This window comes from Lycorma delicatula, chromosome 5 (assembly GCF_047948215.1).
Source record: "Lycorma delicatula isolate Av1 chromosome 5, ASM4794821v1, whole genome shotgun sequence".
Taxonomy (NCBI): domain Eukaryota; kingdom Metazoa; phylum Arthropoda; class Insecta; order Hemiptera; family Fulgoridae; genus Lycorma; species Lycorma delicatula.
In genome coordinates this window covers 48,444,889-48,459,359 of record NC_134459.1, presented here as the reverse complement: position 1 = coordinate 48,459,359, position 14,471 = coordinate 48,444,889, and the positions used below count along the sequence as shown (strand labels likewise).

Here is a 14,471-nt window from a genome sequence, read left to right as displayed (position 1 = left end):
GTTGTATTAAATTATTTTATGTATTAATAAGAAATAATCATAGAGCCTTATGTTAAAAAGAAGAGAATTATATAATTTTTTGAAAATAAATTCTAAGCTTTATGTTTTTAGTTCGACATACGTCATAAATATTATTGGAAAAAAAATCATACTAAATCGGCCTTGCTGGTTGAGGAATTCACATTGTGTTAAATGTTGACGGTCTTTTCATGGTTAATGTTTACATATCAGATCTTAAATTTATAATGTAACGGAACTTTTTTTGTTTACAGGATCAATTATGATTATGGAGGGGGGATCTTATTGTAGTGGAATAACTGGGAAAATGATTAGTTAAATATTAATCGTAGTTTGTGTATTTTATTATTTTTTTATCAGATTAATATAACTGATTTTAAGTAATGCTTCCCTTGGATTAAATATGTGTAAATTAATGGGTAAATTTTTATGTATTGTGTTTACCAGATTCCTCAATATTAACTATATACAAAGAGTTAAAATAATCTTATTATTCAGCTTCTTTGTTCTGTATCAGCTATTTAGTTCTATAGGTACACTAAGTAAGCTGAAGTTTTTCTCCTGTCTTTGTTAACCGAACTGTCGGCTGGCTTAGGCGAGATCGGGGAGCGAGGTTTGTTATACTATCTAACCAGATGATATCCGATAACTAATTATATGACACATTTATATATGAAATGCAAACACAACAGACTAGTACAGTACAATACCATGACTGAATGTAAGTAATGTCTGAAGGCGGGTCCGTAGTACGTTTGGCAATCCCTCCACTGCTCTTATCATCGCTCGGCGACTTCCCACACCAACAGCCAGAATAGTATATTCCAAAAGTCACATCAGTTATTTGTAATGACTTGCATCGTATCTAATTGTGACGTCATTGATATAGTAATGATATGTTCTGGTAATTTGTTTTTACAAATAACATTAGTTGTGCCTAATATTTTGTTCAAGATGTATATGAAGTAATTTATTTATTGAAAGTATATGTTTTTTTTTTCAAGTATGTTAAATAAGGTTTTGCTATAAATAAACAGTAAAATGACGTAATAGAAAAGTATATGAAATAACTCGTTTATTTATTATAGGCTATAATACAGGGTCATTCATGGGAACCGGATGTGTTTTTGAAGTGGGTTGTACTCGGGCGTTCGTGGTAGGAGGGGCAAGTGGCTGGTGTCTGACGTTTCCTTTGTGCATAGCATTTACATTTTAGTCGTTGAGATGGAGTCGTGGACGTTAGATCAGCGCCTGTACGCGTATGACAGTTTTGTGCGAAATGACGAATCCGTAACTGCTGTTCAGCGAGATTTCCGCCGTCAGTTTAATATCCATCGTAATGCAAGTGTCCCTTCTCGTAACACAATATTGCGATGGGTAAACAACCTTCGAACAAGTGGTTCAATATTGAAGAAAAAACCACCGGGTCCCCGACGAACTGCTAGCACTCCGGAGAACATCGAACGAGTAAGAGAAGCCATTGTCAGAAGCCCACGCCGCTCTATTCAGAGGCATTCAGCAGCGCTTCAAATGAGCACAAGTACGGTAAGTCGAATTCTGCATACAGACCTGCATTTCCATCCTTACAAGATAGCTGTCGTGCAGCAGTTAAACGAGCAAGATTTCACGCAGCGATTACAATTTTGTCGACAAATGCTTACCATTTTTGAAGAAAATGAAAATTTGTTATTGTTAATGAGTGACGAAGCCCATTTTCATCTGAATGGCTTCGTCAACAAACAGAATTGCCGGTATTGGGCAGAAAGAAACCCACATCAGCTTCACGAGAGACCACTTCATAACCCAAATGTGACTGTCTGGTGTGTAGGAATAGGAAAGGTCGGTGGTATTGGACCATATTTTTTTGAAGAAAATGACGTTGCCGTAACTGTAACAGCTGATCGTTACATTGGGATGTTGAATACGTTTTTCATCCCTGAGTTACGAAACCGGGGAATCGATTTTCAAAATGTGTTATTCCAGCAGGATGGAGCTACAGCGCACACAGCGAGGGCAACGATGGCTGTTCTCCGTAACTTGTTTCCGGGACGGATCGTTTCCAGATTCGGCGACATTCCTTGGTCCCCTCGGTCCCCCGACTTGAGTAGTTGTGATTTTTTTCTGTGGGGGTTTCTGAAATCGCGTGTGTACGGCAATAAACCGCGTACATTGGAGGACCTAAAGATCGCAATTCGTCATCACGTCACCCAGATTAATGTAGACATGCTGCACAGAATTGAGGCCAGTTACCGTGAAAGGCTACGACAATGTATTGTCCAAAATGGACATCACTTGCCGGACATAATTTTTCGTTCATGAGTAAGTAACAAATTCTTTGATTTAACAAGTGTTTCAGTACCAATAAAACTTTTTTAAAGTAAATATTCAATTTTTTATGATTATTTTAAAAAATCCGGTTCCCGTGAATGACCCTGTATTATTATTTTTTTTTAAATTATTTTTTTATGAATTAATTTTTATTACAGCTGTAATTTTGATTACACATGGAATTAATATATTATGATATTAACTTTTCTTTTAATTTAGTATTCGAAAACATAATATTCTTTTGAGCTTTGTAGACCTACAAAACTAAAAAAAATATAAATATTATTTATTAAGAAGTAATCATTAAATTTATTATAAAAAATTATGAATATTACATAGGTATTAAGTTCGTACTATAATAAAAAATTCTGTAAAACGTTATTCGTACTGTATATTATTAACGTAAAACATAAAATGATTTCATACAAAATAATTGATATAGGAGCTCAAATAAATAAAATAAATTATTACAGTAAACTATATAAATAAATAGCATGAAATAAAAATTAAACAAAAAAATTAATTAAATAAATAAATGAAAAAATAAATAAACATAAAATGCAAAATAATGAATATGTAGAATAAACGATAAAAAATATATAATAATAATAAATACAAGTAACTTATGTAGCAACTTTTTTTTTTGGTAACCAGTAGCATGCGTTTCGCATGCCGGGTTACAGGGTGCCGTTGATGAGGCAAGTAGAGACAGCTTGTAGGTAGAACCCGACTTTACATTTTACATAACTAGGAATCTTTACATAGATAGGAAACAACGTCTATTTTGATGACAGAAAAATTTCTTTGTTTGTCCTTACGGATCGGTCAGCAAACTTTGGGAAAACATTGGTTCCAGGACTAAAGAAAAAATTTAACTTTTAACCGTGTCGGTTTCGTTCATGAATTGAAAGAACTAGGTTAAATAATGTCGTTTTTTATTTTTTTTCGATGAAATTGGGATTAAGATGTATTGTTTATTTTACTGATATAGCCTCAGTTTCACATCGATGGGTGTGTAAGAACTGAATTAATTATAGGACAGTGAAAATCTTAATACTTTTCACGAATAATACGCATTTACACAGGTATAAAATACGTGTTTAGTGTATGTGAATTTCACTGTCGCTGTGCTGCTGTATTTTACAAGTTCTAGAAAATGAAGTTTATCCGGTATTTAACCGATAATTTATTTATCTCTTAAAAGAAAAATAATAAGAATACTGATTTCAGCAAGATATTGTGAATATTGTGAATATTTCATGTGATATTGCAAATGAAACGAGAGCCGTTTTGCAAGAATCTCTTACCAATCTCGTGATCTCAATAAATTTTTGGCGATGATTTCTGCGTCCCATACCGCCAGATTTTATATTACCTTTATTGTGTATATACATTTTTTGTCGTATATTTTACCGTTTAACATAATTTTCAATATCCTTCTATAAAACCACATTTGAAACGTCTCCTTTCTGTTCTTCCTACTGTTCATTTGTCACTACTATAAAGCGCTACATCCCACATTGAAGAAAGGTAGTGTAATATTTATTGTTGGTGTATTTTTACTGTGTCATGGTTTATTATGTTTTATTTTATAATTGTATTTTTAATTGTTTACAATATTTACAGTATTTACAGAAAAAAAATGTTGTTTTACTAACAAAGCAATTTGTTTTATGTGTTATTGTCACGAATAAACTGAGAAATTAGAAAAATTAGTATTTTGAAAGCAAACATTTTATTAGAGTCACTATACAAAGAAGTAAAAAATGTTAGCTAACATCTTGGTAAGCAATTGTAGTGTGTCGGAATGAGGCAGATGATTCTGGGCGATCATTCTCTCTAGCGGAAGGTTGTTGGTTCGAGATCGGGACGAACCAGTTTCATTTTAACGCTAACGGCTATCAATTTGTTGTTTGGTTCTAATCAACAACATATCTTTGTCTGGCGATCTAGGAAAGTAACAAACTGCAGATATACTCATTACATGAACAAAGGATGCAACTGTGTACAGATTCCGATCGTCTCATAATCCATAAACTTTAAAGAAACTATTTTAATTAATCAAATTAATAAAGATAATTCTGAATTTTGTTTACTTTATGTATTAGAAGACATGATTAAAAATTGTCAATATTTAATTATGGTTAATGATTAATATAATATTTGTTAATCTTTTAATGAGTTTTTTGTTGTTTTTTTTTTTAGGACTATGTTTTCTTTTTGACGTGAGCGATTTATTATTGTGAAATAAAATAAAATAAATTTACGAATATGAGACCACAAGATAAACCTCCTTCGTCAGAGAATTTTAAATCTCCTAAGGTAAGAAATTAATGTAGTCATAGTAAAAAAAAAAACTGTTTAAGCAAAAATTGACTTTAACTGTATAAGTTAATATTTAATTACAACTTCATCTAATTTATAACTTATATAATTTAATATTATTATTCATCATTAAGTCTCTTACTTTCCTGCCATGTAATGCTATAATAGAGCTATACGGCTGTAGAAGGGAAAGTATTGTAATCGGTCCAATTTTGGCATGTGCGGTTTTTATCGGATCTTGACGTTTTGACATCTAAAGAACCTAAAAAACAAAAAACCGTATGGAAATTTTCCGGATGTTCGTATGTACGTGTGTGTGTTCGGTCTTGTACTGCTTATATCTCCAGAACTACTGGACCGATTTTGACCAAACTTGGTCAGATTACTTCTACATATGGGGCATTGATGCCATTAAATTTTCAACTTAGAAGTTCAAGGGAATGAGGCTGTACAGCAAGATCACCCTCAGTATATCGAGATTTCGCCTAATTAAGGTCTTAATTTCTCTTAGGCACATTTGGTAACAATTAAAGAATAATAATATTTGCAAAAAACGTTTTTACAAAATTGCACTTCACCCCAAAGAATGACCTAAATAAACTAGCGGCTAAGTGGGTATTTTGCGTCAATAAATACCTCCTCTCATTACAAGAGCACTACTGCTCTTTGTAATGCATTCACGTACATCTGTTGTAATCATCTGCTATTTTGTGACGTCGCAAGTGAGAGGTAGAAGTAAATAAATGAATGTTATTTAAAGTGGCCACTAGTACCGCCACATCCCCGCAAATGAAATACGATATGCGCGTGCGCTTTAGTTAGAATAATTAAATAAAAAATATTAAATTTAAATAAAATGATAAATATTTTAAATTAAGTTGTGTGTGTAAGCATCAGAAAAAACCGCATGACGGGAAAGTACTACAACTCTATTATCAGATTTTTTTTATAATTATACACATTGTAACAATCATAATAATAATAACGTACATAATTTCATATTTTTAGATGAACTATGTTTTAAAGAGGTGTGAAAACCCAAACCGCTTTTATCTGAAGATAAGTGAAATTAACAGAAAAATTGACTTAATAAAAAAACTATGGTAAAGAGGAAAAAGGATTTACGAATCTTCGATTTTTGTGTGTGAGTGATAGCGTAAATACCTTTCTGTAAAGTTCTGGGTTCGATTCTCAGTCGAAGTAGACGTTTTTTACGCGTTATAAATTTCATTTAACATGTTTCTAAACATCAAAGGAAAGGGAATAGGTAAATTATTAAAAAAAGAAATCTTTTTTTACATTTTTAATTTTAAAAGTTGCAGCCCCAAATTAAACAGAAATACCAGCATTACACTAACACTTAACTTTTTGCGTAATTCAAGAAGTCTAAATATGAATTCTTAAATGATTAAATTCATCAAGCTTTAATGCTTGTGAAGAAAAATATTTTAACATAAAGTTGTCTTAAGATAAATTCGGTAACAGACAAGATTTGTTAACGCCTGGTCTTAAAAAACTGGAATGCAAAAGATTCCGGATGCTATCACGGAGGTCAACGGATTAAAAAAAAAGTCTTCTTCTTCATTTATAGGTTAGACGAGTAGCCTGTTCCAGCTTCTTTCTATTTCTTTCTCGGTCTGCCCAAACGTCTTCTTCCAGAAGGGCCTACAGGAGTATACTATCTTCCGTTATCCTCTCCACTTGTTCAAATAAAAAAATAAAAAAACAATTATTTAATACTTTCTTTCCTTTCAAATACGAGTACTTTCTTTTAATTTTTCTATTTAAAACACAAAGCTAAAATATACCCTGGCCGTATGAAAAAAAGATGTTTCCAAGAAATAAAATTTTATAACTTTTAAATAATTTTTCTGACTTTTCAATCCGATATACTCTGAATATCAGAAATATATATATAAAAATATATATATATATATATATATATATATATATATTTCAGGACATGTTTTACTGATGAAAATAAAGAAAAACGTTCATATAAACATAGGTCTGGAAACGCTTTGTTTTCAAGTTACGGCTAGCGAAAGATTTCGCCCGGATTTCAGCTCTTCTAATAAAAAGAAGCCCGACTGTAATATTTGGTACTTAAATTAAGGAGTAAAGTTGGTGGTTTCTTATGTAATTTGAGCTAGGAAATAGGATAAAACTGATCCCAAAACTGTAGCCCCAGTAGTTTTTAAGATATCCGACGTAAAATACAAAAACTCGGTGTCGGAAAAACAAGTTTTTTTTTAGGTATATAGCACTACAAGAGCTTTGTTAAATGACTAACAAATATAAAAGATTTAATAACAAAAATTGTAGAGAATTTAATTCTGAGAAAATTAATTTAAATACAGGCAATATAAATAGAAAATTTTAATTATCGGTTTATTATTGAAGCAAAACTGACATAAAATCGTATAAAATATAAATTTAGTGATTTTACATGAAATCTGACCTGAAAAATTGAAAAAAAAAAAAAAAAATAGAATTATTTTTGAAGTCTGACGGCATTTCCCTTTTTTCGTAAGTTTTTTGGACTCCCCCCTTCCTCATTGGCCCAGGGTATGGAAAAAATGGGGTAAAATAAAATAATTATTTTTTGGGGTGGAGGGAACCGATTCTTGATTCTTTCGTTCAGTAGAAAGAATCGAATATAAAAAAAAAAATGTAACCGATCCAGCGGTCGGGGAGAATTTCATCCTAAAAACATAATATAGGGTTTAGAAAGAAATTAAAAAAAAAAATTGTAGTTTATATAATTCAAAAGAGCATATACTTATACCAATATACTATAACTTATCCATTTCTTATATTCTATCCAGATTTAAGTAATATTCAGTAAAAAAAAAAAAAAATTATGATTTTTTTTCAGATATTTTAAAATAGACAGTTTTTTTAAATCGACTGAAATTACAAGAAAACAACTTAGGACGGAACCTTGCTTTTCAAATAAAAAAAAATAAAAAAATCAATGAAAACTGCTCATTTGGTGAAGAGTAAATCTTGAACGGAGATTAAAAAAATAATAATAGAAGTCGAATTCAAAACCTTTATTTTTTGAAAATGGTTAAAATTATTTAATTGCTTATTTATTTTCGTATTGTGGAAAAAAAAATAATATTTTGTTTAGTTATATAATTCGTAGCCCTTCTGATTATTGCCCTTTTTTCCATGGTTAGAAGATTTTTTACAACGAAGCCAGTTTTCAATGAAATATTATTCGTTTGTCTTTGTGTGTATATTTTCAGTTTCTTCATAACATAATTAATACGAAAATAAATTTATTGGACTAACGTAAGAAATCTTTTCAAAAACGTGTAAATGTTTTTTTCGTAAGAAAAGTTTTCATTTTAGTGCTAATCGATTATTTTATTTCCAGTCAATATGTGCATTCTCTATTGAAATACAATATAATCAGTTTTTTCAAAGGAATTTATTCTGGTTGTACGAATTTTGATTTTTTGTTCTGTAAAACAGAAATGAAAATACCAAATTCAATCTTCTTGGTAATATAAAAAAAAACCCGAAGTTGTCAAATAAACATATATACGCAGATTTAAATTATTATTTAGTATTATATTTAGAATTATAAGTGAGAAAAAAATTTCAAGGAGATGCATCTTAAGTTTATCGTAAATTCCAATAATAAATCCAACTGCAAAGTTCTTCCGAGCCCGCCTACGATCATCCGTGTTCCAATATTAAAATATAACAAATCACTAGCACAAATGGTGTTATGCATACGTCAAAACATAGCCTAAACATCCGGTATTTTTAAAGCTTCATTACTCTTCTTTTATATATTTCAGTTAGTTCTACGCAAAAGATAACGTCAAGCAATTTCTTTGTATTATTCTAAGAAAAAAAGTTTATTAAAGAATCCTTGTTTAAAAATAAATAAAAAAACTTATGCGGGTAAAAGTTGGGTTTCGAAAAGTAGTCTAAACAGTTAAAAAAAATAAATTTAAGTACTAATAAATTAGATTCTCTAATACTTTTTATTGTCATGGATTGCATGATTTTATTACATTAACATTAAATTAGACAGACGTACTATATATTTACTGGTGAGTTTTAACGGAATAACTTGCAACATTATTGGGAATTAAGAAATTAAGGATGGTTTATTTTATTCCATACATTTTTTTCCAACTGTAAAACCCAATATTATTATAGAAATGAAAAAATGTATTAAAAAAACTATAAACTAAAAAAAAATTATTTTTTATTACTTCAACCAAACGACTACTTTACATCTCTGTAAAACGTAAAAAAAAGACAGAACTTCTTTAATAAATAATTTTGTCTTTATCTACTTCATCCAATAACGGTTAATAAAATAAATAAATAAATTAGTATGTTCGTTTTGATAAGTTATCTAATAAATATGTATTGTAATGAAAAACCAACAAATATTACGCCGCGAAGTGTTATTCGTATATCAAAATTTGATGTGGACACCATATGACTTCCTTGTACGCTTAATAAATTACATATACGCATTTTTTGCTGCACTTCATTTAAACTTTCATTTGAAAGTGAGATACAATCTTCCAATTCTTTAATAAAATGGACAGTTACACAATTGCATTGTGATGGACACCACATTGCATCACATTTTTTTTGTGGTGAAACTAATATTTTATATTAGTTTCATGTCGCTCAAATAGTTATGGACATATCGGTTCGAATCCGAGTTCATACAAGTATATATTTTTTTAAATTTAAATGTATTGATTTATTAACCTCTGTAAAAATCTTTGAATTTAAATGAAAAGTACTTAAATTTTATTTCACTAATAACTTCTGATTTTTTCATAATTTTTTTCAGAGGTTAATAATTATTAATAAATCAATAAATTTAAATAAAAAAAGTTAAAAAAAAAGTATATGATATCGATTCAAATTGATGTGCCTTCCCATTGTAAGATCAAAACAAATCATTAATTAAAATTTCATTCGGCTATTATTATGAAACAATGAAAATAAGTATCACTTATGACATACCGTTGAAAAGCTCTCTATGAGAACTTATTACTGCAGTTAAGAAAAAGTCTAAAATTCAAATTGTTTGGTTTTGGGCTTTTTTGGGCACTTTTGGTCCAATCTATTGCAATCAAAAGGGGAGGTGGCACAACTAGATATTACAACAATCCTAAATCTAAAATTTCAACATTCTACGGCTAATCGATTTTGAGTTATGCGAGATATATTACGTACGTACAGACGTCACGCCGAAACTAGTCAAAATAGATATATCCGTTGAAATCTGAAAACCGAAATTTTTGCGATCACAGCACTTCCTTTACTTCGTACAAGGAAGTAAAAATGTGATTTCACTGGTAATGCACAGAAATTGCCGCAAAAAAATAACAATGGTTGAATTATCTTGCGAGGTACTATCCAAAATAACAGTTAATATAATCTATGTTGTTACATGTGGTTAAAATCTCTGTAGTACTCAGTGTAGCACATGTTCTAAAAGATGCTTTTTTTATATATATGTTATAGTCAACATAAAATAATAAACAGAACGGCATATATTTTAATATTCATATTATAAGATAATCATACCAGTTTTTTAAACTTTAAAAATAATAGTTTAGGGAACTCAGTATCTTGCTTTCCCCCTTCACCGATTTGATCAAAATTAAATGTCAGTCATTAGCCACATAACAAATCACAGTTCCAAATTTAAAAAAAATCGGATTTATTCAGTCGGGAGATATCAAATAATATATATATATATATATATATATATATATATATATGATATATAATTTTAAAGAGCTCGATGAGATAGGAAAAATGATACAATTGTAACTAATAAAAAATGGCGGTCACAATGTGTTTGTTTCAGATAACTAGCATTAAGATTGCATGCTACCCTTTAATTATTTTTTTATTTGAGGTATTTCGATTCCCTTTTTGGAAATCTCCGATAAGAAAGCATAACTCAGAAAGTCCCAATTTAGAGTATTCGGCCCTCAGGAGGGGCGGGGTAGCTCAAACATTTTAAAAGGGACATATGGTCATGTGATAGGTTGTTTTAAAGATTTTTGCGAGACAAGCAAAACAGCCAAGCAAAAAAATTAAATTTTGACTATTTAAACCAAAATAACAGTCACAAATGTCATTTTATTAAAAATGTCACGTTTATTAAAAATTGGAAAAATTACTAACAATTTTCAAAAAATTCTTTTAATTAAACTTACAGTCTTAAAGAAAATTTAAATAAATAACAGTTTGCAATTTAATTACTTTTTCATGTGTAGTTAATTTTAACTTTAGTTTAAAAAAAAGTCCTATAATCTTATGAATTAAAAATATGTAATAAAATTATTTCAGTTAAAAAATGTTATTGCTTCTCACCTCATAATAAATGTTCTAACTGCCCTCCCTGCAATAATACAGACGCTGCTCCAAAGCTTATCTCGCATTAAGAAAAGTTTCTGGTAAATCTTTCTACATTCTGTCTCAGTGCGTTCCCTTAATCCTTCGAGAGAAGTTGGTCGGCTATGAGCTATAAAAGGTTTATTTTAAATGCCCTTAACGGAAGAAATCAAGGCGATTCCGGTCAGGTTACCTGGCTGGCCATTCAATTCTATCACGTCGACCTATCCAACGGTTTGGAAATTACTGGTTCAACGCATTTCTCACGTTACGAGCGTATTGCGGAGGATCACCGTCTAACTGGAAAAACTCATCTTCTCCCGTGAATAAAAATTGTTCGTTTGGTTTACGAGCATCAAATTGTTGAGAGCTGGAATTATTATCTGCTCGTTCAACAATAAGAGAATTATTATTTGTTGAATGCAGATGTCGTTACGGTTTTTGAGGGCGCTCCAAGAGATGATATACTTCAGACTGGAATGTTCATAAGCATAATTAATATTTAATTCTGATACCAACCTTACTGTTTTATTAAAGTGCTAATAAAGAAACAGCATTTTATATAAAAATCATAGTAAAATAAGATACACAACTAGTGACAGAGAAATTGTAACTTTGATATATAATAAATTTTGTAAAATTTTCAACACTTTCAGAAAAAAGAGTTACAGTCGCTTTCAAAAAAAAAAAAAGATTCACATCATACAACAAACAAAATACGGGCAATACCGCAAGAGTATATGGAAATGAACATATATCTACTGTATTACTTAATTCTAATTCGGACAATCTGAACAAATATATACAAGCACTAAACATAACAGCAGAATTAACCTTTGCAATTCGATTCGTAAGGTACACGTACGAAAATGTTAACCGTAAAATGTCAAGACTCCTGAACGAATGAAATGTCAGAACTCCTGAACGATATGAAATTTATGAACCCATTAAATCTGAGAAAAAATAGTAGATAGTATCATAGTAGATAAAATACATGTTATTTCATCGCATACTAAAGGTAGTATGTGATACTTAATCGCCTTAAATCGTTAACAACGTCGTTGATCGATGAATTTTAATTACTGAATGGTTCCTTGTAATTAATTAAAACTTTTAAATAACACTTATATTTAATGTACTTTTGAAAAACAAAACCGTTTTATGTGTATAATTAACTACATTTTAAAATGGTTTTATTTTTTATTTTTTTGTATCTGTTAATTCTTGGTTAATTACAAATTTTATTCCTTTCATTTACTTGCTTAAGTTGTTTCTCGCTCCTGAAAATAAATCTGAAATATTCCTCATGTAGTACATAAATCCAAAGTAAATTATATTGATTTAGAATTCAGAATTTTACGGGCGATATAAAATTAGTAGAATACATTTTTGAATCGTATACCAGGGGTAAGATTATTTGGTTTTTGTTTGTCAGAGCGAGCGACAACTTAACTACGTTATGTCCGTCGGCTGAATTAAAACAGTTTAATTTAGTCATCCTTTTATTTATTTCCTTTAAAGGAGCCGTTTACTATTATATATCTAATAATTTTATGTATCAGTATTATCTCATCTATATCCTTTGGAGTTGAACCGTACATTTATAAATATCATTTAAAATCCGCTTATAAATAGGAAACAGTGTGTTCCGAATAACAAATTTGAAAAAGGTAAATTAAATAATAAATATAAACATCTGATGTGGGTCATTCAGAATAATGCTTTATATAGAAGTTTTTAGGAACGTGTAGGTGTTCTTTATGGATAAAAAGGCACTACCACCTTAATAATTGCTTGGAAGGAGTAAGAAAAATGTAAAAAAAAAACTGTTAGAGCAGCGTAACAATAAGAAAATTAATAAATAAACAAAGAGAAATAATGAACATAATATTAAATAATAACGATGGAAATATATTACGGTTATAAATAAATAAAACTAATATAAAATAAAATTTCAGTTTTAAAAATCAAAATCAATTTAAAAAATTGTTTAACTGTATCAATAAACTTTGTATTCATCTTAAACGAGTAAAAAATTCAGATTTAATTATTAGTAACTATTTTATATTAAAACTGATCAGCAGAGTAATAATTGATTTATTTAATGGAATATGTTTTAATTACATTTTAAATAAATCGTTGTGAAGCTGTTAATAAAGCTTAATAAAGCACTTTGTATCTTGTAGGGTCAAAGTACTATTCCTTTACTTATTTTTTTTTATATTACTTGCGGGCCTTTCCCCAGTTACAATTATCCTACTCGTTTTTTTGATAAGCAAATTAAATTTTGTAGCGTGTGAAAAACGATTTACCGGGATTCGAATCCAGAATGTTCTGGATGAAATGCTCAGACGCTACCCCTTTCCGCTATGGGGTCTGGGTATGTTAAGCAAAAATTTTCGTTGTTTCGATTAAAATGTTTATTGTTACTTTCTGGATAAAATGGGTTTTATTTATTTATGAATTATTATTTTTTATTAGTTGTAAGTATTGAGACTACTGTTTATATATATAACAGTTCAATTACTAGCTGTTCCAGAAAAAAATATTATGTTATATACCTGTGTAATTTGTTGTAAATTTATATAAAATCTTCAGTCCACTGTGAATTCAGTATCATAACACAGCTATAAAATTTGAGAGAAAATGCTGAGTTTCACTGTTCTGGTAGCAAATGGTCCGGCATTGAAACATTAAAATAATAGAAAATCTTGTTACACTTTTTCACATTAAAGATTTCATTTTTTCAAATTATTAATACACTGTGCAATTTGAAATAAACTGATTTTATTAGTAAATTTTGTAAGCTAATGAAATCCTTTTGTATAATTGTTTAGTTAATGTGATTTTTAAAAAATAAAAATATCATATAAGCAATAATCAATATAATTTGTCTTAAATTATGCCATCAAATCTAGCGTTAAAAGTTCAAATAATTTCACGACTTCATTTTATCCTTGAAACCTGAGCGAAATTATTCGCATGTTGTAATTCGGAAACAAAGCGTTTCAGGATCATGTTTATATTACCGTTCTATTTATTTTTTATTTCAATTAATACGTAACATTTATCATATCTAACCCACCCGGATTACTTATCTGTGGGTCTGGCCCGGGGGGGGGGGATAAAAAAAACAAAAAAAACCCGCCCACAGTCTTATTTTTTCTTTTTCCTAATTAGCTTCCGGGAATTATCGTTCAGGTATTACTTCAGAGAATGAATGAGGATGATATGTATGATTGTAAATGAAGTTTAGTTTTGTACAGTCTCAGTTCGACCATTCCTGAAATGTGTGGTTAATTGAAACCCAACCACCAAAGAACACCGGTATCCACGATCTAGTATACAAATCCGTATAAAAATAACTGAATTTACTAGGAATAGAACGGTAGAACTCTCGA

General features: G+C 29.7%; 1 protein-coding gene and 1 long non-coding RNA gene across 11 annotated transcripts in view; both read right to left on the bottom strand.

Annotated features, from left to right (window-relative positions):
• Positions 1–14,471, bottom strand: part of LOC142324914 (uncharacterized) — a 188,173-nt gene that overhangs the window by 163,849 nt on the left and 9,853 nt on the right. The window lies entirely within an intron of this gene.
• LOC142324915 (uncharacterized) lies at positions 5,960–13,780 on the bottom strand. Its single transcript, XR_012756438.1, has 3 exons — positions 13,632–13,780; positions 11,050–11,544; positions 5,960–6,371 (listed from the first exon to the last, which is right to left on the bottom strand). It is a non-coding gene; the product is annotated as an uncharacterized LOC142324915 (long non-coding RNA).